Raw genomic sequence first — 27,223 nt, 5'->3', positions numbered from 1 at the left:
CCTAGTCAGAGCAAAGGGCACTGCCCAGGAACTGTTGTCTTTAATGCTTGTTTGGCCAAATACTAACAACTGCTAAATGACTGTGGGGATGAACATATGGGGTGATCTGGCAACTTGTTTGTTTAACCTGTGGTCAAAAAGGAAAAGTAGCATGATCATGGGGCTAGGAGCCAGGAATTTCTGATTGCTAGTGTCAACTTTCCCGTATTCAAAATGGGGATAGTATTCCCCTGCCTTTCACAGGATTTGTAAGGATTGATCCATCTTATTTGTAAAGGCAGTAGTCTGCTAGGCACTTTACAGACAAGTGTGAAGATAAATCCTCACTGGTAGAAACTGAAGTATTAACTTGAAAGGCTTGAAAGTTCACAGGACTATTCAACATGACCATAGAGCTAGCATTTCTGGTTTAATACTTAGTTCTTAACTTGCACAAAAAGGTTTATGAAACTCTGGAGAGAAGAGTTTGATATTACCAAGAATTTTTTTTTGAGAAAATCAAACCCATCTTACTTAAGAATTAGTAAAAATCACAGATCCTGAAATGTTCAAATGCTTTCAACAGAGACTCTTAAAATTAATCCTGAGTCAGCAAAGTACTTTACAGTGTGCTGGTCTTCATTTTGTAATGTTGCCTAAAAGCTATCTATACCCTACTGTCTCCAGTACAGGTACGGTACGGTGAAACCTTGATGTTGAATTGTCAGAGATGAAGTCACTGTAGATTCCTAACCTATAATAACTTCAGACATCTCACATATCCAAAATAGAAATGCTATATTGTTCTGTTATTTCAAATTCGAATGTAGAATGGTAAGTGAGGAAATGCAATGTTTAGGTAGACTAAGTACTTCACTGACCCCACATTCTACACCATTACTACAACCTGTCCTGTCAATTTAGCAAACTGTTAGTGCTCAGTGCCTGAATTACTATACACTCAGTGGGATTTTCAAAAGCATCTAGCATTGGCCTAACTCTGCTTCCATTGAAGTCTGTGAGACTCTTACTATAGACTTCAGTGGGAGCAGGGTTAGGCCAATGCTGATTGTTTATGAAAACTCACCGTTAAATAATAAATCTGTTAGTCTCTAAGGTGCCACAAGTACTCCTGTTCTTCTTTTTGCGTTAAATTGTAGGATCTTTCAGGCAGGGACTGTTTTCCTATATGTTTGTATAGCACCTGGCATAACAAAATCTCAATCCTGAGACTCTGGGCATTACTGTGGAACAAATAGACTCCTCAGTAACATGAAATATTTGTGTACTCTTTCCTTAAATCATTATATAAATATATTTCACCTTTAGTCCATTCTCTCTCAGACTAGAGGAAGGTAGTTGTTATGGAGCAGACAGGAAAGGAAAAGGAATGCAGGTAATGGTTGCAGCTTGCCCAAGGGCTAATACATGAAATTAAAGGTAAGTGCCACAGTACAAGATGATATGGTGGAGAGAATCACAGAGACCACTAGAAGTAGACCAAATAATTTTAGAACATCAGCAGGGGTAAAATATTTCTAACAAAACTCTTGAGGGGCTTCATAGTGCTTCTCAATGAGGCTATAATTGAAGGTATGTACGAGGGAATTAGACCCAAGGTATCTTCCATCTCTAACTTCTGATTTAAACCATGCTACAAGATTTCCACATATACCTGAACCACTATATCAGCATAATTCGATTCAAGAATACACTTCTTTCTCTGAGCTGTGCTACAACGTATTATGTACATGTGGTGAGTTCTCTAAAATTATCAGAAATGACAAGCCCTGAATGTCTTGATTCCGGGATCACTGTCATTTATTGCTTGAAATAGTGTGTGTGTGTGTGTGTTCATGTGCTACCATCTTTACAAATAGAATCCTGTTTTATTATAATCAGAATCTACAATAAAGTAGAAATCATTATTGCTGACCACCAAACTGGCAATACATTTCAATACGTATGCAGTGGCAATATGTCAGACTATAAAGTTTTGTTGCTCAAACACAGTATTGATTTTTATTTTCCCTTGAGTTTGAAGGATGCATATAACAAGAAAAGAGGGCTAAAATAAATGGCACTGCTTTCTCTAAAGTGGGTTCACATATACGACATACCAGTTCTGCCTTGGTTTTCATCTTTTAATGTAGATATAGAAAACTATGAAAGCCATTTCAGTGGCAAATCTTTATTCCCTGGAATTCTTCTGCATCCCAGATTGTGTAGAATTGTTATATTCATTTCTATACACTTTAACCTTGCCACTTCCATTGAGGAGGCCCGCTGCTGTAGCAGATTTTTAAGGACTAGACATGACTTGTTTAGAAACTCATTCAATGAGAGGAAGAGTTACTCTTCAGTAAAATCAGAAATTATCCTTTCATCTGTCTCCCTGAATGATTTTCCTGGATTTACAATGGTAGCTCAACCCTATTTGTTCTAGGCTGCAAGAGGCTGGAATCAAAGTAGGGTTCCTTCATGGCTGTAAAGCGACCACAGGGATGACCTGACAAACACTCATTGGGGTGCATTTCCAAGTCGATTTTTGGTGTCAGTAAACTGCAGAGCAGACCTTCGCTCAGTCTTCTGGCTTGCAGTGTGGAAAACAATTCCAACAAAAATACATGCATCTTGCAGACTGCTGTTTCATATCCTGTAATCTGTGCTCTATAGTATTGCACAATAAATGGAGAACTATGTATGTACTTTGTTCCTCCCTTTGCCCCTGAAGGAGACTTCTGTTTCTAAATGAAATATCAAAAAATCCAGTGTGCTTGCATTGTCTAGGTGCTTACCCTCTCTACTGATGTGCAGCCTCATGTTTTAGTGCTCTGATGTTGGAAGAGCAGCAAGAAATATCTACAGCTTAAAAACAACATTGTCTCTGTCTGTATGCAGACACCTTTTTTTAGGAGGGCTGCAGTATGGTGTCTGTGTTAGTCTCTAATATAAGATGGCATCTCCATTTGTGTTGCTCCATTAGGCTGGATCTTTGATTGTGGTGGGTTCCCACTGTATTCCTGTCTGTCTAAGGCCAGGTCTACACTACCCCCCTAATTCGAACTAAGGTACGCAACTTCAGCTACGTGAATAACGTAGCTGAAGTTCGAAGTACCTTAGTTCGAATTAGTTCGAACTTACCTTGGTCCACACGCGGCAGGCAGGCTCCCCCGTCGACTCCGCGGTACTCCTCTCGGCGAGCTGGAGTACCGCAGTCGACGGCGAGCACTTCCGGGTTCGACTTATCGCGTCCAGACTAGACGCGATAAGTCGAACCCAGAAGTTCGATTTCCAGCTGTCGAACTAGCGGGTAAGTGTAGCCAAGGCATTAGTGTTAGTAGCATACAGAATGTTTACTGCAAGACTATTAAAGCAAATTCACTTGACTAGCATTTGAGACTGGCAGTATTTTTGTGTTCCAGTCCATTTTGTATTGCACATTCAAACTGATAAGCATTCTTTTGAAAACTGTGTAGCCAATTACACCACTCATCGTGGTAACTCTAACTTAGGCAGCCTGGAAATACCCATCTACAGGGTACTGAAGCATCATAGGTATTTATTTAGCATTCAGCATATATCTTCATTTGGTCTTCTATACAGCCCTCCCCAATTGCAGGTTAAAGCTTTGTGTTTTTAATGCAAAGAGAGAGAAGAATGCCACAGAACTTGTAAATACTTAGAATCCAAGTGTATATCAAACTTACTAAGGAGGAGAATCATGATTGTGAAAAAGTATTTAGCTTCCATTTAACTAAGGATTTATTGGGATTTGGTTTATTGCTGCTCTTAATTTTCATTGTCTACCCTCAATTTCCTTTTCCTTTTATCTTGCTAGTTGGCCCTTATCATTTTGCATCATTAGCAAGACTGAAGCCTCTGCAAAGTGTGATGACCCAGGTGATAGCATTGCCTGGTTCATTAAAGCAAGCTAATATTTGTGGTCATGTGGGAAGCACTTACTTACTACTCTCTTAAATGTAACTTGATTAGTAAATCATAAGCAAACAAGACAAAAGATAAAGTCCTAATGTTTTGGAGGAGAAATACTAATCAGTAGGAAATCAGTTCATTCAAGTATAGTTGCATTCCTAATTTAATTTAGCTCTGGTTGATGAGGCAACCCGTGACAAATTATGCTGTAGAAGATTCCCCCTACGTGTAGCCAGTAATCAGTATGTGCAGAGTATAGGATAGGAAGGAGGGGAGTATACAGCAGATTTTGAGGGGTGAATACAATATTTTTGGTTACTCAATGAGGTGAATATAATTTACACCTCTTTCAAAGGTGGAGCCTGCCCTCTTCTTTATAGGCATGGTGCAGAAGTATTACTACAGGGTTCTACTAGGGTTACCATACGTCTGGTTTTTCCCGGACATGTCCGGCTTTTTGTTAATCAAACCCCCGTCCGGGGGGGAATTTCCAAAAAGCCGAACATGTCCGGGAAAAATAGTCCCAGCTTCCGGCATCCCTGGCTTACCTTAGAGCGGGCTCCGGTGGCTGCTGTGCTCCCTGACTCCTCAGCTCTTTTTAAGAGCCGAGCTGCCTGTGTGCTACCGGCTTCGGGCAGCTCCCATGCCTCCGGACCCTGCGCCGCCCGCCGGGCACTTCCGCTCTGGGGGCGCAGGGTCCGGAGGTATGGGAGCTGCCTGAAGCCATTAGCGCTTGGGCAGCTGTTTCATGGCTGGGAGGGAGGAGGGGAATGCGGGCGCTCAGGGGAGGGGGGCAGAGTTGGGGTGGGGCCCTGTGGAGTGTCCTTTTTTTTAATTTTTAAATATGTTAACCCTAGGTTCTACACCCTTGTATCAGAATTAGCGTAGTACCAGTGTCAAGTGGGAATTGGGGATCCCATTTCGGGGATGTGTACTCCCTGTATGTCAAGAGCCCCGCTTAATGAGGGTTCCCTGTACACAGATGTGCAACAAAGCTTTTGGGAGTGTGGCTGGTGGCTCAGCCACTGGGCTGATCTGCAAGTTATTTTCTCCTCTCTCCTTTCTCCCTTCCCCCTCATGCCACCCCTTTCTTTCCTCAGACAAAGTATTAGGGGGTGTATAAGCATTGTGGGAGGCCATGGCCACAGCATGGATCCACTGCTGCACTGTAATTGGTGGGAGGAAGGAGGATTCTTTATGAAGCCTGGCACTCAAGCTGTGCATGGGCCCAGGGCAATTCATATCTTCCTATCTGGATGTCCCCAGCATCAGGAAAATGGCATTTAATCTAGTCACATTAAGAAGTGTTTCTTCACAAACACAAAGGCTAGAAACACAGCATTCTTACAATGGGAACTTAAATTTTGTAGCAATTGATGCGTAAGCCTCCAATGCCCTCAAGAGCATTTCGTACTGGCCAATAGATTTAGCCTGTCCCGAATGGGGTTAATGTTGGCTTCTCATGAAGATATTAAACCTCTTCATGACAGGAATCTTGCTCTCATGCAAGGTATGTGAGCCCTTTTGTTAGGGGAACGACAAAGCTACCTGTTTAAGAGGCCATGATGAGTTCCATTACACCTGAGATCCAGTATTGCTTCAGTGTTTTCATAGTTCCTGTTTAAGGAGACATGGAACTAAGATCACAAAAGATGATTGGAATGATTTTTAGCTGTTGTGACTTTGACAGCCTGGTAGTTTGAGGCTCATTTATGTAAACCATTACAAATTGCACTTTACAGTTAACTAGAAGTGTGACCTCTGCTAGTTGCTGGCTGCCTGAAAAGACTGCAACGTCTGTTTTTAATTTTAATATATTTTTTACCTGAACAATTTTATTGCTTGCCTATTGTTATCTCAAGGGCTGGCTAATCCCCCTAACTCTGACGGTGGAGCAGAGCACCCTTTTTGCCTTTTTGTTTTTGCTTAATTTTTGTACAAAGAGCTGTTACTTTATTTTGTCTTATGCCTTTTGTTGTCTGTAGTGAAGACTCCATTTCCTCCTATTCCATAAATATATTGTTCATCTAACTTCTAGCTCATTAACCTCTCCATGCTGCCTGCTGAAACACCAACTCTAATTTAGTCCCTTGTGTTCTGGTTCCCAGGTGATTTAAAAAATGTTTAGAAGTATGACTTAATTGCATTGATGTTTGCGCATTGTCAGCATGAAAGCAAAGATGAGTTACATATTTAGACAGTGCGACCTGCAGGTTTAATTCATTAAGCCTTCTTGTTTGTAACTCCATTGTCTTTTACATGTGTGCATAAGGTGGGGGGAAGGAATCTCTGCTATTCATATTTAGCAATTTGGGTGAGTTATGGAAAAGCCTGTGCTCTGTTTTGTGTATTTGCTCATTTGGAAACCTTGTGTAGCTTATAGAGACACTAGTGATTTGTTCCCTAGCCTCCCTGTGGAGTTTGTTCCATATTACAATCTAATTCCACGTCCGTGTCGCGCACTCCTGAGCCGTTAATTTGTACATTTCGATGCAGTTTGTTTCATCGTGTTTTTTGTAATCCAAACTGAATGTAACGAGCTGTGTGCTTTGGGGACCCAGTCTTGCCTTGCCAATTAGAACAAGTGGTTACTGAGAGAGAGTATGTTTTAAATAAAACATGGCACCTCTGAGTGGGACAAGGCAGCCTTTGGGGAATAAAAGAAAGTGTTTAACTCTTTCTTTGTGAAAAGAAAGAGGTCAGTATCTGAGCACATTTTTAAACCATTCAATTCATTCCTTTAAGATACGTGATCCAAATTCATGTTTTGTCACTAGGATAGAATTTAGTTTGTCATTGGAGATACCTGTTGTTCAGAGCTGTGTGTTGAGTATTTAGAAATACAATGGGTTATCTGTCTGGTTTACTGCATGTTTTCTAGGATCCAAGCCACCAATGCTGTGTAGAAAATTATACAGGGCACAAGCAGCTAAACTCCTTCTTTTCCCTTGCTCCACCAGTTCAGGGTCTGCATTAGGACAAAAATTGGTACCAAGTGGAAAAGGGGCTAGCTGGAGAGGGGTTTTGCAAGACTATTCAGAAATCTAGGGATGAAAAGTGCTAAATAAGGTTTATTTTTTTACTACATGCTAGATGAACCTGTTATCATCTTTGATCCAGAAACTACTGTTAAAGCTAATGAATTACCACTTAGTTCACCTGCAGGGAGTCTAGTTTCATTTTGGGAAAAACAAATTAAATAAGCATATTAATAAAATTGCAGGTTTCTCTTTAGTTGGCTGACAGTCCACAAGTCCAGTCCATAAGGAAATCCTCATTGCCATTCAATTACTTAAGGCAACCCACAAAAAGCAGTTTTGTGCCCTTCAATATTATACTTCCATCAGCTGCAAAAACTATCAGCAGTTCTGCCTGCCTTTGTTTTTGCAGTGATTGAACTCCTGCTGAATTCAATCAAGACACAACAAAACATGGAGGTTAGCTCTGCTTTGCCTTACTTCTCTTCCCCTAGATTACATCTGCTTTTACACCTTAGGTATGGAAGGAAATCAGACTCTTTACTGCCTCTAACTAAGGACATTGAGAGAAATTAGGTGAGTAGTCATTGTGATAGACACAGACAACATGTCAGCAGCCATTACATATACAAGCAAGGAGAGACCACAAGCAAAACTTTCCTCAGGGAAAACCTTTTAGCTCAGCAGTAAAAAAAAAAAATATGGTTATTGAAAGCTAGACATCTACTAAGAAGCCTTAATCATGGGCCAGAGGGGCTCAGCAGAATTGGGTACCTGGACAAATGTGATTTGGTTATAGAACCGTATGTAAGTGGTAGATGGCCAATAACTAGAGCCTCTGGAATTTCTTTGTTTTGTTCTTAGGGAATTTTGTCTTGTTTTGTTTTTTTCCATTTTATCCATGGAGGGAGGAGGGTGTTGGGTCCTGCCTCTGAGTGGATGGCAGACCTTTGGGGCGGTGTTTGCAGAGCAAGCACACCTCACATTCACCCTGCAGTGGCAACTCCTGTCCTGCTGGGCTGGGCCCAGCTCCCTGGTACGGGTGCTGTGACCCAGGGGGTCACTGCAACACTCACTCAAATTGTCCTCCCTCTCCATGACCGAGGGACAGCTGGGCCAAAGCTGAGTGGTGCTGCGGCACTGCAACCCCATGTGCTAGATCGCAAAACCCATAGCAGGAAGCTAGGCCCAGCCCTGTTGGGCAGGAGCCACCGTTTTGTGGTGAGTTTTTTGTTTTTTGTTTTCCATTTTAGTTCATGTTTTGTATTTTCAAAAAACATGGGGGTCTACTAATAACTCATCCATGTTTACCTGAGGGGAAGGATGGTGTCATGTTTAGGTACTAGCCTGAAACTGGAGAGTTCCTGGTCCCATTCATTGCTCTGCCACAGGACTTCTGAGACTCCCTAGGTAAGTCATTTAATCTTTTCTGTGCCTCAATTGCCAATATGTAAAATGTGGATAATAGCACTTCCCTAACTCACAGGGGTATTGTGAGGATAAATACATCAAAGATTGAGAGGCACCCAAATATTACGGTAATGGAGCCATATAAATACCTAACAGAGGTCTGCCTCTGCACTCTTGGGGGGGACACATCTTGTGGTATATGAAGCAGGCTTATGGAGGAATACAGCCAATGCAGCAGGTATGGGTTTTTAGTCAAATGACCTTTCACTCTACTGTGTCATCTCAAAAGTTAGGCCTCTACTGGGTTGTCATTTCACAATTACTAGATTAAACTGCTCAAATCTGGAATGGCAGCTTTATTCTTTAGCTCTGCATACACAGATCACTGCCACTTGAGCTGTGGGAGGGACACTCTTATGTTCTCTCAAAACTAGTCACCAGAGGGCAAACTAGTCACACATTAGCCATTACAGTTAGATACAATTAGTAACTTTGTTTAATTACAACCTGTTTTTTCAAAGGTAGCCTATGTATAGGTTTACAAGGAGAATTAATTGGTGAAAAGAAGAAGGAATAAATAACAAGCAGTTTCTGAGCTTGAATGGTACAAGTCAGCATTTCCAATTCAAAGTTGATCTGTTCTCAAACATTGCCAAAAATTTCCCCTTAGATTTCAGAGAAAACTTGACAATGTTGTGGCAACATCATTTTAATAGGCAGAGCAACATGGGGGCTACAAAGTTTCTTAATGGTATCTGGCTGCAACCTTAGCTATGTAGAGACTAAACTCTAAGGGAAACCAGGACTTCCTATGCTAGAGTTGTTTCAGCCTCCAGGATTGTGGGAAAGGCCATGTTGGAAGAAATGTATATAGCAAGAACCTAGCACTGTAGCTATTGCAAATTATATATTGGGGTTTTTCTTTGCAGAGAGCATAGGATGTTGGTCAAACCTGCTTCCAACTTAAATCCTTGAACATACAAGAACCCTGTTCTTCATGGATGATTGTGTGTGTATGTAATACAAATGGCCAGGCAGATCACTTGCATGGTGTGCTATTATAACAACTGTTTTGTTCTTGAAAGCCTTTGAAATGTGTGCAACTTAAAAAAAATCATCATTAGCTAGGAGCCATGGTCTGTCACTTAAATTCTGTAGAAGACATTTTAGGTAAATCTTGCCTCTTTGCCCACTAATTTTGGGTGTCCAATATGAGATGCCTAGGCCCTGATTTTTTCAGTGTACTTAGCATTACATAGTGCTTTATATGTTAAAGCAGTGGTTTTCAACCAGGGGTACACGTACCCATCGGGGTACACAGAGGTCTTCCAGGGGGTACATCAATCCATATAGATATTTGCCTAGTTTTACAACAGGCTACATAAAAAGCCCTCGCGAAGTCAGTACAAACTAAAATTTCATACAGATAATGACTTGGTTATACCACTTTATATACTATACACTGAAATGTAAGTAAAATATTTATATTCCAATTGATTTATTTTGTAATTATATGCTAAAAACGAGAAAGTAAGCAATTTTTCAGTAATAGTCTGCTTTGACACTTCAGTATTTTTATGTCTGATTTTGTAAGCAAGTAGTTTTTAAGTGAGGTGAAACGCAAGACAAATCAGACTCCTGAAAGGGGTACAGTAGTATGGAGATGTTGAGAGACAGTGTGTTAAAGCTCCCATAGACTTCAGTTGTATATGTATGTTTAACATTTCTGCAAATCAGGTTCCATATGTGTTAAGTGTAGCCCTCAGGAAATGAGGAACACACAAGTAATGGCTACCTATGAAAATTCTGGTATAAGTGACTTGACCAACATCATCTAGGGACTGTGTGGCAGAGGCGGGGATAGAATCCAATTCTTCCTGCCTCATTTGCTACTCACTTTCCAGCTTCAGTTATAAATTTAAATGAACGGTTGTGAAGACAACAGCTTCATTTCATTCTGATTTCATTCCTGGAGCACATCTATCTTTTGTCCTGAATAAGGCAGAGGTCCTTTAGAAAAATTAATTTGTTATTATATATGATGATAATTAAGGAGTGTATGTGCTCAGTATGGGGCCAAATTATAAAGTTGTGCAGGAAGCATCAGTTCTGGCACTTCCTAACTTTTGAATGCTTAACTTTAATATTCTTTTATGCGGTATTTTTTGTAATAATTCCTGATGTTTTTCAAAAAGTTAACAGAACCTATAAATTGTCATGTGGAACCACCAATATTATTAACCCCAAGCATTCAAAAATTACGAGTCAGGCCTCAGATTATGAGAATTAAAAAAAACAGTTTTTTCTTTGTATTTGGGTTCCTTAGCTGTTAGGGTGTACGCAGATTACATTTTCAGTCTTTTCTCCATAAGTGAGCTATCTGTTGTCTAAATAAAAGCTGAGCTTCTATTATTATCACTTGACTCCAGGAGTTTGGAGCTTTAAGAAAAACACCAAATAGCAGCAGAATTTATGACAAAATCATGGAAGTTATAACATGGAACTATTTAGACCTCCAAAGTGGTCATCAGCAAGGTTGGAGTTGAAATCTCTAAATCCAAGACATGAATGCTTGAGCAAATGAATGCTTGGCGATGGTGATAGTAGGTTATCTTTGTGGATAAGCTACTAGAAAGGAATGAGACACATTTTGCCAGGGGTTTTACAGCTATTTGCTGAGAGTAGAGGAATACTGAAATATGGGAATTCTGGGTTCAATTCCATGTTCTGAAGGGCAATGTGATTTAGTGGTTATAGACACTTCTGTCCCTGTCCCCTCACAGTCTGTCCCCATCGGCTTCTATCCCTGTCCCTCTTGGCTCCTCTCCCCTCTACATTCCAGTCAGACTTCCTGGGTGCCAGTGACAGCATTGAGAGCACTGTCTTATTGTTTCTTTGTACTTTCCTGTTGGTCTGCCTGTATCCGTCTGTTGTCATTCGTCTTATACTTATTGTAAGCTCTCTCAGGCTGGGATAATCTTTTGTTCTGTGTTTGTACTGCACCTAGTACAATGGGGTCCTAAGCCATGACTACGGCTCCTAGGCACAATCGGAATACAAATAATAAATAACACAGAAGAGAGAGTCTCCCTACTGTCAGTTCTGGTGCCCAGTGGCACATTCGCTCTCAATAGGGTGGAGGAGAAGTCCTGCTCAGCCCTGAATAGTCCTGGCCCATGCTCTGTTGGAGTAGAGCATGCTTAGTGTAGTTGGTATGGATCTCTGTGAGGATGGAGCCTTCTCTGTAGAGAAGGAATCTTCAGATAATTTTGCTGCCAAACTATAACAAGTTTCTAGTGAGCATTTGCAAACAGCAGTTTTTAGAAGCGTGAAACTCAGCCAAACTTTGAAATTTCACAGGGAGAGCAAAAGACACTTCTCTGAACCTGGAGTGACTTTCCCTGTCACAATACGATTCCCTCTTCCAAAGTATGGAGACATGCTATAGCTTCTCCGTGATACAACTGCAATAATTTAATATTCACAAAATGTATCTTTCCCTAACTCGTTTCTCTGAAATAGCTCAACCAGTTTAACTGAAACTCTTCCCAAAAATTGAGCCTGGGGCAGACACGTGGCATGGAAAACTTCAGCCTGAACCATTAAAGTTTGGTGAAGTCTCAGCAACTGAAAACAGGGTCTTATAATGGAAAATGGTAGACAATTTAAATATGGATTGCACTGCCAGTTTTGGCTGTAAATAATAAAGTATTCAGTACTGCGAAGTAGGCTAGGCATTTCAATCATATGTCAGAGGGAGGAAACATAAGTGACATATTGGGTTGGACCAACCATGGTTCATCTTGCCCAGCATCATGTCTCCAATAGTGGCCCATACCAGAGCTTCAGGGGGAGTGTACAGAACAGGGCAAATATAGAGTGCTCCACCCTGTCTTCTGGTAGTTAGGAGGAACTGACACTTGATATTTGCAAATCACCATAGATGTTTTTGGTGCTTTATAGCAGCAAAATTGTACTTTTGAGTAAGTCCATGTAAAATTAATCACTTGTATTAGACATGTTTGTATGTGTCTTATTTTTGCTAATCAGTTCTTCATTTGTGTTTCACATTCCCTATCTTTTGCCATGGTTTAGGGAACTGCATTTCACATTTATTGATGTCACTGATTAAAGCATACTCTTCTGAGTTCTTTAGGTGGAATCAATCAGGTCTGCAGGAGACTGGTATGTCAACAAACTGTATTGCCTATTACTCCTGGGGAAATTCTGCCCCATGGCACAGTGCAGAATTTTGTAGAAATTAATGTGCGTGCAGAATTTCCTTTTCCCCCCACAGAAATGGGCTGCAGTGCTACTGGCTGCCCCTAGGGGCCACTGGACCTAGCAGAGCCCAGTTCGCAAATAAAAGTCAAGGACTGGGGGAGGGGGAGGGAACTGGAGTGTTCCCAGCAGCTGAAGATCCCAGGATGCCCTAAAGGAAGGAGGCAGCGACGCTCAGGAAACTCCGTGCAAGCCCAGGACCCTGCATCAGGCTGTTTCTCCCTCTGGATCCCTGGGCTCTGGGGGGTAGAGGTTATGAGTGTGTGGGCTGGGTGGGGACCTGTAGCTGGCCTGTAGAGGGTACAAGTGTATGGGCTGGGGGGCCCACAACTGGCCTCTGGAGGAAGGAAGTGTGAGTGTCTGGCCCTCTGGCTGGGCTCTGTGAGGGAAGGGTAGAGAAACAGGAGCTGGGTTGTCGTAGGGGTTTCTTTAACTCTCTACTCATTGAGTAATTTGTGTGTGTGTCTGTATTGTTACAGACATACTTGCTGAAAAGTATTTTGAAATAAATTACTAAAATAATTGAAACTGGTGTGATTATAATGTGTTATTTTGACAAATAAAATTTGCAGAATTTTGTAGAATTTTAAAATATTGCGCACAGAATTTTAATTTTTTTTGGCACAGAATGCCCCCGGGAGTTGCCCATGTTGTAGTTAAGAGCACAGGATTGGGAATCAGGACTTCTGGGTTCTATGCCATTTTCTGTCATTGATTTTGTGTGTGGGGGGGGCTTTGTCCAAGTCACTTAACATCTGTGCCTCAGTTTCCCAATGTGTATTATCCATGCCTTTGGATAATAACTCCCTACATATTGGGTAGACTGGATTGCTACAATGTATTCTACCTGAGGCTACATCTTAAATCTATATCTCTGAGCATGTTACATCTGTTCTCTGTGCTCTTCCCTAAAAGCACTAGGTGGATCTTTTTCCCCTCAGGGTTTGATATTGAACTCTAAAGTCCTGGATGGCCTGAGACCTACCTAAGAGACCAACTTTCTCCTTGTGGCATAGTGCCCCAGTTTTGGTCAACAAGGTGCTTGAGCTGAAACCTTCTGTGGTATAAATGAGGTGGCTGGTGGTAAAGTCTTCTATTAAGGCCCTATATCTTTGAATTTGCTCCACCTCTGCAGCAAAATAGCCAATGTGCTGACCTTAATGGCATGTTAAAGGCTAGTCTCGTCTTGTTTTTGCTTTGGGGACTATGGGGATTTTTGCATGGTCTGAGTATTGTGTGGGTAGTATACATTGGAGAGGCTTGAATTTTGTTTGGATTTTATTGCTAAAAGTGCATTTAACTGCTTGGTGTATTTTCCTGGGACAAATTTGAGGAGTTTGTTTTTGTCAACTTTTAACTGTCAGTGATGCCCATAGCCTGATGAGATCTTTTTCTATAGTTATCATAACTCAAAATAAATACATAAATGAATAAGTTTCAATAATCTTATACAGCATGAAAATAAATATTTATGAAACGCTTGGAGATTTCCATATCAGAAGTGGTCTATAAGTGTAAAGTATTACATTAACAGTGCAGCAAGTCAGCATATACTGCAGACTCCCAATCCTTCAATAGCATGATGTGTTGCATGTCAAAACTGAGGTGAATTGGCAGAGCTGTGGAGAAGAGCATCAGTCCGCATGTGACACAAGTTGGAGACAGTCAGTGGGTGCTTCAGTTTTATGAGTATTAATTCATCAAAAGTAAACTGCCTTCAGAGGAGAGATGCTCAGAAATACTTAAGAATATACAGAGTAGAATAGGTATAGTTTATTTCCCATTAAACTCTGCTTACCTCAAGCCAAAGTTGTTTTCAGTGAACTAAGTCAACATTTAGAGATCCATTTCTCTTCATCAGTAATGGTGGCGGTCATAGGCTTTGACCTTTTACCTAAAGGTGCTGTTTATCTTATGTCTTCCTTTTGAAGCAAAAAGAAAGGAAAGATGTGTACTTGGAGGCAAATGCCACATTCTGATATATTTTCAGGCTGAAAAATGATATCCATTTCTTCCTGCTGCTGCTATCTACCATTGTATCCCAGCTGTGTTTAGTGTAGCCTTTTCTACCCTTATTAAACAAGCTCTCATTCACCTATGTTGACATGTGCTGCCTTCCCGTGTGTGAAGAAGTAGAAGGTTGATCCCAGTATAGATGAGAGCACTCTTTCACTGTGACACTTTCTGTGTGCATCAGCAATGCTTCTGTATCACTTGGAGGCAGTTCCACTTAAGACTTTTGCTTAAAGGTTCTTCAGCAGCAATTTAAAAACTACATTTTGACAGTACTGGCTATTTTTGTTTTTATTGAGACTCGCTAACATCTAGAGAAGACTCTGATAGATATAAATAAACCTGGAAACACAGAAGCCCTTAATGGAAGCTTACATCCACCTACTTGCCCCATGGCAAGTTAATGTTAGAAATCCCTGAATAAATTGAAATGTGCTTTTTTCTTTCATCTTGACCATTTTCCTGTTAGTGTGAGAATTTTAAAAATTGTTGCATATCTGAAAACTCCATTGTTATGGAGCATCGGATAAACTAGAAAGGCTTAGCTTCAGTTATAAGTAGCAGTCATTTGTTTTGACATTCTGAGCACATGAATAGCACAGCTGATGCATGACTGTTAGTCAGATGTAACTGGATGGGCACCTATAACAGGCCCATTTACTCTCTTCTTTTTTTTAATTGGACACTTGAATCTGTGAACCACTGAACTGAAGCAGGGGGAGTGTTTCTAAATCCAAAATCAGATAGCTGGCAGTACCTGAAAATCAATCTACTTGGTAGCTCTGGGGTAGCATTAGGTCTCTAGTGCATTTCAGTCCATTAAACTCTTGCACCGGAAAGGGTCTTGATGTGCTTAAGACAGAGGAAAAAATAATATATAGGGATATTCTTTGAGTAGGTTAGAAATGAAGAATTGTGGGAAACTTTTTTGTCACAAAACCTGTTTTGTTTTCTTGGTGGTAACCAAGGGAGCTTTTTGGATGTAAAGGTCAAATTTCATGTATTGTTCCTATTTGAAGCTCTCCGACAGAATGAAGGCTATTTCATTCTTGATTTTTAAGATATTTACTGTGAGTTAGTACTGCATAAACATCTGACATTGAGAGCACTTCTGTCTTCCACTGGCCCCATTCTGTAAACTGGGGTGGAATAAGACATTTAATTTCTCTGTAGATCCCACAGCAAAGTCCGAAAAGTCCATTTACAAAAGAACAGAAGTAATTGTTTTGTTTTTAACATGAAACCATTTTCTCTTCCGCACAGCAAGCACCAATAAGCAACTCCCTGTAGAGAGAGAATGAGTTGTCAGTTGTGACCCCCTCTCTACCCACACCTGAGCCTAAGAAATTAAATCATACCTTATCCTACAGGGATGGAAAATTCATAGCTCACTCAATTCTGACTTTTGAAAATGTTGTTATTGGTACTTGATATTTTATCCCCTCTTAAGGGATTTCAGAAAAAAGCACTTACAATGTTAAATCTTATGCAGCATTACAACAGCTTGTTCTCCTTATGGTGGTAGAGATGGAGTTGAAGGGAGTTGTAGTGTGTTAAATCGATACCCTGCTATTTTGTGCAGTACTATTTACTGGCTACTCAGTGGACAGCTTTTCATCCAACTGGTATGTTAGCTAAACTATTTGCTCTGAAATGCAAAACATCTTTTGACAGTCAAACACATGGATCCTGGCAGCAGAGTACTTCAGACTTAAAGAAATTAAGGAAATAAGTTTTTCTGCAGAAGAATGTGTGGTGGGGGATGGAGCAATTTTTTGTGCACCGTGACCTAATCAAGTTTTAGCTTCTCTTAACAGTGACTGTGTCAGTTAGGGAATAAAATCAGTATTTGTTAATTCCTTTTGTCTGTAAAACATGCTGTTTCCTGTATGGGCAGTATGGAGCTGTCTAGAACATATATAACCCCTGCAAACAAGATTGATAAGAGTGCATATGCAGCTGTATTGATCTTCACAAGCTCCTCTTTACTGTGTTTTGTAAAGGTTCTAACAGGAAAGGGGAATTTCTGAACCTTTCTGGAAGTTAACATTTTGAATAATGTTTAAAAAAATGTTCTAGAGGAAAAATAGCAAAAATAACTTTGAATCTTAAAATCACTAAACCCACTTTGCAGCTAACACTCTTTGCTTCTTCCAAACCGAGGCAGTGTACCCATGTATTTTTTCCTGTTGATCCCAAAAGTGCCTGAGCAAATTTATCAAAATTACATGTTAATGCTAGACTGATACAATATTTATTCACTGTAGATGTGTTGACCCAAATAACCCCATCCAGTCTATTCAGACTCGTAGCCCATTCCATTGCTATATAGAGATGAAATAAATATATCTTTAAATATTCACTATAAAGAGTTTTATACAAATTAAGTAACATGACTTTTCACCCAACATCTAATTTTGGTATCTCTCAAATCTTTAAATTACCTAACATAAAATTCTAAAAAGCGAATTTATCAAATCCCAAATTGCAGTAATACCTTTACAAAATGGAAAGAACTAAGATAAAAATGTCATAATTACTGTCATAAATGCTTAATTTCTACACTATCTTATATCATGGTATGGGAATTATTCATGCTTTCACCAGCCAGCTGTATAGTCTTGCTATCTACCTTTGTTATATGCACATATCGAAAAGTTGCAGCCTCTGCATAATAAAGAGCAGTGCCTCACTCCAGTAAACACACCCAAATGAGCAATTGATGCATATGTCTCTGGGTGAATAACAAAGTATGTTCTATACATAACATATCCAGTGTTATCTAATCTGTTTTTTCACAGATTTTTAGTGCAAAAACCTTGCACTAGACAGACAGAAACAGACCAGAGTGGATCAGTAAGATAATGCAAAAACAAATGTTGAGCTGTTCAAATTGCATAACAAGTCTGGTGATGGTCAGAAAAGAAATTGAAAAATGATATGTTGGTGTTCCATATTTATTCTTCCTCAGTGACTTTCATATCAAATCTGTTCAGTTTACAAGTCAAAATATGATTTTTCTAGCTACACTAGTATGGGCTTAGCCTGGTACTGTATTCTTTTCTGGCTTATGCATGCACATCACCAGCAATAAAGATTCTGGAACTGGAGTTTTACTGGTAGTTTAGTCAATATATGATGGGGAATAGAACACTGCTTGCTTTGCTACAGTGTGATGGTTCTGCAGTAGTGACAATAAAAAACTGTTTAAGTAAACTAAACAGATGTTACTTTGAAAATGCATAGGCATCATATGCAACATCAGGATGTGCTTTTTACTCACTTTGCTGACCAATATCCACAGTTTGACCATACTACAACCCATTTTAATATGATGCTAACACTATCAAACTGTGAGTCCGTACTGTTGAAGTGATCACAAGGAAGATGAATGAGTCAGTGATGCTTGTTAAATTGCACAGTATGAACTTGGCTAAGTTTATTAATGCTGTCATTATGTCTATGCGTTTTGCGTAGTGACAAAACGGCTTGTATGAATTAATATTAACCAAGCATTTTATACTTGCAAAATTTATTTTAGCACCGCAGTTTTAATTCGTGTGATGCATGTAGTATGATAAAATACAGTATTTATAAATCAACCTTTGGTATGGCTGTTAAGTATATCAACAGAAAACATTTGTTTTTAATATTTATAAAGCAGCATCTGGCCACTGATTTTGTACAGTGTCTCAACACTGGGCCCACCACAGTAACATTAGCATCTAAAATCATTTTAACAGTTTATCTTGGCATTCTCCTGACAGGGTCATTCTGCTTTTACTTTGAACATGGTTCTGATCAGTTGTACATGAAGAAAAAAAGTTGTGGCTTAGTAGGGAGCTGATTTCAGCCTGTTAGTTTTCATTATAGCACTTTGTCTTCAGTCTCATAACTCTTTGGAATTTCACCTTTTGAAATTTTCAACACTTGATGTCTGCCTGAAGATGACTTGTATTTTGGAAAGTCTGAATGAAAATGATTCTGCAGTTTTTAGTGAGGCTCACGTATGAACTATTCACTTTATTTTAAAAAAAGTTTGACTTTTAGTGTCAAAGTTTTAGTGCAGAAACAGGTTGGGGTTGAAGTTGGGCAGGGAAATAGCCCTTATTAAAGAGTAGCATATGGACTTGTCCCAGGGCAAATGGGTTTTGATTTGATATAGGTGTGACGCTTTGGATATCAGACAGAGCATGTGGAGTAGATGATTTAGTTGGGTTTTTTTTCTATTCTGAGCTTGCAAAATGTGCAGCTAAGGAATGCTGCCTTGTGCATGAATAGCTACTTAGCTATGCACTGAATGTTGTAGGACCATTTTTTAAATGTTTCTGGGAAATGCAGAGTCGAGGGGCACAGCTACACTAGAGAGTTCATGGCGGCGAAGCTGCATAGGTACAGCTGTGCCACCATGAGTCCTCTAAGGTAGCCGCTCTGACGGGAGAAAGCTCCGGCGGCCCGCCCCATGCCACTTCCCGCAGCCCCCATTGGCCTGGAGCAGCGAACCACAACCAGTGGGAGTCTGAACCTGCGGACGTGGCAGGTAAACAAACCGGCCTGGCCCACCAGGGGCTTTCCCTGAACAAGCAGCGGACCGACTTTGAGAACCATTGCTCTAGACACAACTCTGAGATCTTTACCTGCAGAGTAAGAGCCCAGGTCTATTTTTTCCCTTTACGGTGGTGTAAATCTGGAGAAACTCCAATGGAAGTAAATGGAGTTATGCAACTGATGCAGGATCAGAATTGGATCCTTCATGCTTGTCCACTTGACTGCGCTTCAAATTGTTATGATTTCATTCCCAAGGACATTGCGAAATGATGTAGACTCCAACTCAATTTGCATTAGAAGTTCTCTAATGCAAGAAGTGTGATCTTATTTCTGCCTTTGTGTGAGTGAGGGAGAGAGAAGTCAATAAAATTCATAGATATTAGAGATGGAAAACACTTTTTGGGTCCTCTAGTCAGGCACCTATCTCCATTTAATATAGAGTTGTTCCTTACGGTAGATCTTCTAATGTGTGGTCCAGTCTGTGTTTAATTATTTTAAGTGATGGGGTTTATATGAGTAATTTCCTGTTTTAGAATGTATAACCCGTGGACTTAAAATTGGGATATAAGTAGAGCTATTTAGAAATCAAATCTTCCATTCTGTGGGAAATTGACACTTTGAAATTTGTTTACATTCTAAATCAGAATGAAAAGCTGAAATTTGAAAATGTCCTGTGAAATTCTGATTCTTAATTTTTTTCAGAATTGTCAAAACATTTTGTTGCAATAAGGTCTAAATGCTATGATATAAGCTATAATATATAAATATGTACATAACATGTCAAAAAAATCAACATAACATTGAAATTATTCATTTTGACTTCCTCAGTTGTCAAAAACAGACATTCCTGTTAAATATTCCTATTTCAACCGTTTTAAATTAAAACCTGTTCCACTGAAATTTTTTTGACCAGTTCTAGATATAAATTTGTTTCCCTTTTACATTCTGTATTATTTTTGTTAACTTTGCTATTTTAGTCATTTCTGTAGCGGATACAATCATAACAGCAAAACGCTTGAGTTTAATTAGCAGTGCACAGTTATGTTTTGTTTCGTAACAAATAACTGGAAAGAACATGCTACTAGAGATACTGGGCTTTACCTTTTTTTTTTTTCCCTTTTAAAAACAAGTTTCTCTTTCCATTCAAAATGGCAAAGACAGATGACGGCTCTGTGAGCTGCCAAATGTAAACAGAGGTTAAAGTAATGCCTAGTGGTCTTTAGAACTATGCAATGCAGTTTCCCTTAGAGCTGTTAGTTGGGGACAGGTGCTGTAAACTCTCACAGCATATGGTTTAATGAAGATACCACTTAACTGAAAATGGACCTAAATTATTCATACAATTTACTAACATTTTATATCCATTAACAAGGTGATAACTGATTAGAATAGAAAAATGTGGCAACTGTTCAAAAGGAAGTATTTTTGCAATTGCTTGTTTTCTCTAATTGTTTGGGAGTTGTCTCTTAGAATTCATTTGCTAATGCTTTGCCCTTCCATTATATGTGGCTTTTTATTACCTTCTAGTGCATTCTTCCCTTGTCTGGCTTGTTTGTTATCACTTTGATGCATAGGTAAAAATTTAGGGATATTGTTTCTCTGATTTGCCCCATTCTTCTCTCCCAATGTAAACTATTTTTGTGAGGAACCTGTGTGGCTCTTGCAACCATCTATAAGATAGGAACTATAGCCTTTTATTTTCACTATGAATTTGAATCTGTCCAGGTTTGTAATGAGCAATTTCTGTTGATGGGCTTGTGACAAATGAGTTGCTGGTAACAATACTGTTTTTGCCAGACAGAGGTCCATGTTGCCAAAGACACCATCACAAGTAACAACACTGTTGGCAGCCTTGTTGAGAGCAAGGACTGAATAGAGATGGAGAATGAACCCCACTCTCATCCTTCAGGTAGTGGCTAATGTACCATTTGGCATAGCAGTGTAGGGAATCTTTTGTTACCATTGCTTATGCTGCACCTGCTGTGAGGCTATACGACTTGTCTCCAGAGCTGTTGCTCCTCTTTTTAGTGCTCTCCATTAAGCAGTATTGCCAACCCCAAGCCTTCAAAAATCATGAGATTGCTTTAAAAGACACAAACTGATTCTGTAAATGTTTAGAAATAGTTTATAGAAGTCTTTTCCTTTGCTTTCTGGTTTGTGAGCTTTTCGGGTGTACTCGGGTCACATTTCCCAGTTTTTCTGCATAACCATGATGGGTTGAAAATTATATATATATATATATATATTAAATAAAAGCTGTGTGTCATGATTTCAGAATCTGGGGCTTAAGGAAAACACCAGATATGGAGAGACCAGTATTGAAATCTTTAGAGTTTGCAATGGTGCAGTACTTACTGTATATACTCGTTCATAAGCTGAATTTTTTTAGTAAAAAAGGGAAGCACCAGAGAAGGGGGTCGGCTTATGAATGGGTACAGAGAGGGAGAGGTGGGACACAGCCCCTCCCCGCAACAGAGGATAGCAAGGAGATGCAGCACAGCCAGCAGAGACAGAAGGGAAGAGGCGGGGCCAGGGTGTCTCCTCTTCTGGCCATGCTGCTCTCCCCCCCAGCCTCCAAAGCAGCTGTAGCTCCGCGGCTAGCAGGCTGCAGCCGTGCCGCTCAGCCCCGGCCCACAGAGCATGCTGCAGCCGCCCAGCCCGCTGGAGTACGCTGCGGCCGTGCTGCCTGGTCTGGCCCGCTGGAGCAGCTCCGGCCAGGTCAGAGAGATCCTCTCCGACCCTCCCCAGATAAGGTGGGAAGGGATAGGATGGAGAGAGTGTGGGGGTCCCGGGCTAGGGGTGCGGTCATGTGGAGAGGGTGGTCACAGGGGTTACTCCCCTGACTCCCAGCTTCTCCCCCAAAAAACTTTCCCCACCAGTTGCTTTCCCGGCCCGTCAGGGTAAGCAGCTGGCGCACCGGGACACTTTGTTTACTTAGGTTTACCTCCATGCCTGCAGCCACTTGAGGTAAACAAACTATCTCGGCCTCCCAGCGGCTTATCCTGATGGCCCGGGAGCCAAAGTTTGCTGACCCCTGAATTATAGGGTCGGCTTATGAATGGGTTATAAAAATTTTCCATTTTTACTTATCAGTCTTGGGGGGGGGGGTGGTCGACTTATAAACGAACTGGCTTATGATCGAGTATACATGGTAATTTAGTTAGATGGTGAAGTGATTCTCTCTGTTGTTTGCCTAAAATTAAGGGGAAATCTCTGTTAAAACTGGCCCAAACCCCAGGAATTAGGAGTCTGTTTTCCCTCCCCATTGTCTTTCTGTCTAAATCCATTTCAGCATTCTCTTCTATTTCAAAACTGCATGGAATCCAGCCCTTTGACTTTGTGTTTGCCTATTCCACCTGCTGATCCTTAATCATGGCAATCTCTAAGTTCTTGGGCATTCCCATACTAAGGTGATGAAGGTCAAATAAGTACCTAGATGGAACTCTCTTCAAAGCTGGAAGGGCTGCAAAAATGAAAAACCAGTTTATCTGCCTGGAAGTTTATAACTCCAAACGATTGAACGACTTCCTGTCTTAAAATCTTGGATTGAAACACACCTCTTCCCTTTATCCTATGGTTGACTGCATCCCACAGATCTTTACCATCCTCAATTGTCCCTTTTTCCATTAGCGCCTCGATCTAGTTTTCAGTTATGTCATCTTTAATACTTGTAATCAGCTTTGTGTTTGTGTCCAATCTTGGTATGTTCTTTTTCCTTTATGCTGGTGCAAGTCACCGTACCACACTCTGTAACACGTTGCGTCTCCTCTAACTCATCTGTGATAAAAAACACTTTGTGATCCATCATATGAAGGATGCTATATAACAAACTGTATTATATTATACTGATCTGTCCTTATACCTCATGAGACAGTTGTGGTTGCCTGAGTGCTCGTTGATTGCTTGCTGGCAGGGGGAAGGTTGACAACTTTTTTTTTTTTTAGCGCTAAAACCCCACTGTAAGCAACAGAAGCAGTCTGTAAATCTCAGAATATAATTCTCCTCTTGACCTGGTTGTTTTCTGCAGGCTGTTTACTTCAGTCACTTTATACTTGTATACTAGGTTTATGGGAACTCTTTTTGCTTCTAAAAGGTTTTTACCTATTTGAATCTTTTACTGCAGTGGAAATGGGACTTCCATGACTTTTGCAACAGTCTGAGGGAAGGGCATGGAGCGCTACTGTTCTCAAGACTGAGCCCAGCTCAGCTTAATCTTTCCATACGTACAGTTGCTTTTGACCAAGCAGAGAGAGACTCACCCCACTGGATAAATCAGTCCAGCTCTGACAGAGTATACTCATGTGAAGGCCAAAGCTTGCACAAATGTTCACTGTCACGTGTACTTAATGAGGAAAAATCTGTTGAACACTGAGTGAAAATTGGAAACGGGCTTTGTCAGTCTGAGGGTAGTTTTCCATATTGGGTACATGGAAAAAGTCAGTAGCATGGAAAGGATAACCAGAGAACTGGTTATCAGTACAAGGGAAAGAGGGAGTGATAATAGAACTCCATCTTTCATACTATGATCTTAAAGAATCTTTGCAAGCAAGGTTCACAGCCCCTCTATGGGGTTGGTATGTAATAGTATAATAATGTGATGAATACTGCATAATGAGACCCAGTGTTGTCTTGCATTTGATAAGATTGTCTTGACTTGAATTTTTTTTAAGTACAAAATGATACTAGTATCTTAGTCTCTGGATTAGGTCATTAGGGCTGCATTTAAGCTGCCAAAATGGGACCCTTTAATTCATCACAGGTGCCCCCTATGTGTAGTTCCACTGCTGGTAGCAAAAGTAGAAAGCAGTATTGTAGATAGGACTTGGGTGCCTTTACCACAGTTATCTAACTCAGCCATGAGCAGAGTTAGACAATACAGTAGAAGAATTTCTTGACTTCTGTGTACATTGCAGCTTTCTAGCTGTGGAACTGCACCAGTGACCACTGGTGGTGAATCAGTCATCACTTTTCCTGTGTAGGCATGGCCTAGGCTTCCTCTGGGAAAGCTACCTCTGAAACGTTCTATTCTGGGTCTCTGTTTACAGTTGGCTTTGGTAAAACCAAAAGCCAAACCATTATTTTTCTATAATACCACTTACTGTACTTCACTCAGATTTCTTGGCTAGAGAGGTTTAAAGTGGAGGTGAATTTCCTGATGACTTTTGAAGAAGAGGGAGGCTTCCTGCATGAAGCCATTCTGACCCTGCTTCCCCTCCCCCAGTTTTACTGCTGAGGGGGAACTGAAACTGTGAGAGCAGGGTTTTGAGTGTTTTTTTTCTTGTGTACATTGATATCCGTTTGTGCAGTAAGGTATTAATAGCCCCTCAGACGCGCCCTGCCCTATTAGCAAGAATATACAGTGTTACAAAAATGAATTTGTCAAGAGTTTTATGGCTCCATGATCTATTGTACAATATTAATCCTGCTGCAGAGTTATTAAGTCATTTTTCATCTCCCCTCAAATTAATGTTGACGTTCTGTTACTGGATTTGTTCTTGTCCCCAGATTAAAACATAAAGGAAAAAAGCTTTCTTGCTAGAATATTAAAATTAATTGTAGGATAAGCAATACCTTGCTTGAAGTAGAATACTACTAGAAAGACTGTAATGTGAATTTGTTTTTTTGCTTCCTGCTTGCTTTCTTGCATGACAAACTGCCGTAAGAGGCATCAGGAGAACAAAGAAAACACAAGCCAAATTAAAACAAAGGTGAGAGAGAGAGGGCAGATTCTTAAGACCTTCTGCTCTAGTCTTTCCATTCCAGTTTTGTAAAAAAAAAAAAGTGACTCTTAAGAGATATTAAAGTTGCACTTTATTTTTGATCTAGACTTGTCTTAATATTACAATGCATCTTCAATAACTTCCTCATAACATGTTATTGGCTTATTAATGATCTGTGCCTTGGCCTGAGATTCATGTGGTTTACTGAGATGGGAGAAAACTGATTGGTATTAAGTAAATGGCGATCCCATTTTTAGGGAAGCACACTTTTAAAACTTGGCTGGGGGGGCGGGAGTTGGTATATACAAACCCTTTTACTGTAGATTGCCACCTCCAGTGAAACCTAGGTCAATAGATAGCAGAAGTCATTATTAAGAAATAGATGTTGGGTCTGTGGAAGATAAATTGGTTTTATAATCCACTTCTGGGTGGACAGCTCTCTACATCACAAACCATGCAAATTGGCACTAACTGGTACATCTGTTTTCAGTCTTAACAGAGAAATCAAGTACTGAATAGCCATGGCGACAGAATTCTATCGCCCCTAGAGGCAGAGGCATTTCCAGAGTGATCAATCCGGGGCCCTTTCTGAGCCCTAAATTCACTATACATACTATTTTCTAATACATTACAGTTCACACCGTTCCATTATTGATGCTGTGCTTTCTCTCCCTTGGGGTTGATGGGCAGCAGCAAGTAATGAATACAGGTGTGTTTGCCTTCAGTATATGATCTGGGATGTTCCTCTGCTTCCAAGGAGCAGAATTGTAACAGCTTCTAGTGTCTTGTCTTCAGCCTGGTTTACACACAGAGTTGCACCCAATTAACTAAAGGTGTGTTTTTAAAATCAATTCATTTAAACTAGTGGAAGAACCCTGTGTGGATGCTCTGAATTCAGTTCAAATCTGGCGTACAGATGCAAGCTAAACTAATATAAGCCAGTTTTAAACTAATGTAAATGTGTCCACCTATGGGTTTGCATCAGTTTAAAAACTGAATTTAGTGAAACCATTGTGTCTCGTGTAGATAAGGCCTCAGTTTTTTGATAGTAGCATTTTGTCATCCTCAGATGTGCATGCATTTAACATTAGAATGCATAAAAAGAAACGTTATGAGTGGCATTATCCTTTTTACAAGTGGAATAAGAATACAGTTTTTTCTATGCTGCATGTAACTTCTGTAGTGGGGTACAGGCTAGAAGGTCTGAAACCAGAGACTCTGAATTAAGGTGAGCATGATCTGGAGCTCAGCTTAGCTGCTGATTTATGTTCTGGGTTTTGTCAGGATGCTGAAAGTGTGAAACTTTTGTGTCCTCCCCGGGCCAGATTTCTCCTCCTTAAATAATTCATGAGCTACACTGTAATGTCTTCACTTTCTAACAGTTACTGAAGTATTGTAAGAATTATTTAGATAATTTTTAGATACTTAATTATAAAGCTATTGATAAGTGATGCAGTTGCAGCTACCTGTGAATGAGACAGGTTCTCTCCATAAACAAAGTTTCTTTATTGCAACCTGTAACGCTTCACCAGATGATAGAATCTGGAGTGCAGGTGTTCAGTTTGGTTATAACCTACATGAGCTGAAACTAGCTATTTTAAATGACTATTTGAAGCTTCATTCTTCTGCAGAAATGTATATTTGCAATCATGTCGCAAGGGAGTCAAGAGGTTTGTAGGGTGGGATTGAGGGAGTAGTGATTGCTCTGCTTCACTTCCATGGCAGCCCTGGCTGACGCAAGTAGAAACATTGGTCTGAAGAAGGCCTTGCTCCTTTCCTTTAGGAGAGGTTGCTGAAATGCAGACCAATAATGGGAGGATTGGGAATATTTCTACTGAAAGGATGGGTTTTGAGCCTCATCAGGCAGAAGTGATCCTCTTTGTAAAGGATTATAGGAAGGAGAATTTCAATGTGTCAGAAGCCATAAAGTTAATAGGATAAAAATCAGAGATGGCAAAGACCTATTTGGACTACCATCCTGCAGACTCTGCAGTATTATTAATCTATATGTTGCATGTGCCTTGGTAGGTAAGAAACCTGCTTGCAGAGGGCAAGTGACCAAGTGGTATTGAGAGTTCGCACAAAGATGAAGTAGCAGCAAAATAATACAGCTTTGCATGCACCCACCCAGTAGCTGTGCCTGAGAATGGTGAAGTGTGTAGTCCTCAGAGCCTATCACACTATCAACAAGGGAGTGACTTACACTTATTTCTTAACTTGTGAACACTTTTCTCTGAGCCAAATGACTCACCTCGTGTTTGTTTTTAGAAAGTTTATAAAATGGAAATAACAAAAATTAAACTCGAAAAGCTTGTGCACACATTTAGCGTTTCTTTAAGTCTCTTTCAACTGATAGGT

At 40.2% G+C, this 27,223-nt stretch overlaps 1 protein-coding gene across 3 annotated transcripts in view; it reads left to right on the top strand.

Annotated features, from left to right (window-relative positions):
* ZFAND3 (zinc finger AN1-type containing 3) overlaps nucleotides 1–27,223 on the top strand; it is a 275,627-nt gene that overhangs the window by 72,054 nt on the left and 176,350 nt on the right. The gene's annotated exons all lie outside the window — the stretch shown is intronic.

Source organism: Trachemys scripta, chromosome 3, assembly GCF_013100865.1.
Source record: "Trachemys scripta elegans isolate TJP31775 chromosome 3, CAS_Tse_1.0, whole genome shotgun sequence".
NCBI lineage: Eukaryota > Metazoa > Chordata > Testudines > Emydidae > Trachemys > Trachemys scripta.
Note: the sequence above shows the minus strand (reverse complement) of the source record. Positions and strands in the feature narration are given on the sequence as shown.